General features: G+C 43.4%; 1 long non-coding RNA gene across 1 annotated transcript; it reads left to right on the plus strand.

Moving 5' to 3' along the window:
• The first annotated feature begins 35 nt into the window (after positions 1–35).
• Positions 36–509, plus strand: LOC147819955 (uncharacterized). Its single transcript, XR_015438535.1, has 2 exons — positions 36–218; positions 345–509. It is a non-coding gene; the product is annotated as an uncharacterized LOC147819955 (long non-coding RNA).
• Positions 510–813: the final 304 nt, after the last annotated feature.

Here is an 813-nt window from a genome sequence, read left to right on the forward strand (position 1 = left end):
TTATACTGTGTGTTTGACATGTGAATCCACAGACAGTGCACTGGAAGGATGCTTTAAACATATTAAAGCTGGTGGTATCACGCTCTGCCAGCCTTGTTCATCCGGTGTACGGCCACACGCAGGGCGACCTCTCGAACCTAGAGGTCAGCAGAGTGTGGGACGGTTCAGCCAAGGCTCTGCCTGGGAAAACCCTGGACTTCACTTTTGACATATCGGAGGTGAGTAAGCAACAAAATAAAACTTCAATTCTTAAATAGACACTTAATGGTACTGGGATTTTTTTAAACAATTTCAAGAGTCATAAATGCTTGTGATACTCAAACCATTCATTGTTTTCTTCACAGACTCCAGTGATTGGGCGTCGGTTCGACGAGCTCCAGGGTTCAGGGGGTAGAGAGGGGAAGGCCAGAGCCATGGCGGTAACCCGCAGTACGTCCTCCACTTCCTCTGGATCCAACTCCAACACCATCCTGGTGCCTGTGAGCTGGAGGCGACCACAGTCATCTCAGGTAGAGTTAGACCCCACCATTAACATATCAGAGCTGCTGCTGCTTGATATATCCAATAACATACCGGCATCCATTTTTTGTTTTGACAAGTCATTTATCTGCATGTACTTGCCTTAGTTAAATAGAACAAGCATAAACAATATTAGACTTTGTGTATGTGTAAATTCATGGAACAACTGGGCTCAACTGATTTATTAGTTATTTAAACTGAAGCACATAAAAATAAACAAGCCAATACAGTGGAAAGGGACAGTCTCCAGTATAAAAGAGTTTATGACCATTCCTTCTTTGATTCATACTTTTC

This window comes from Seriola lalandi, unplaced genomic scaffold, assembly GCF_002814215.2.
Source record: "Seriola lalandi dorsalis isolate HSWRI2012SDOR001 ecotype SW California unplaced genomic scaffold, Sedor1 jcf7180002010573, whole genome shotgun sequence".
NCBI lineage: Eukaryota > Metazoa > Chordata > Actinopteri > Carangiformes > Carangidae > Seriola > Seriola lalandi.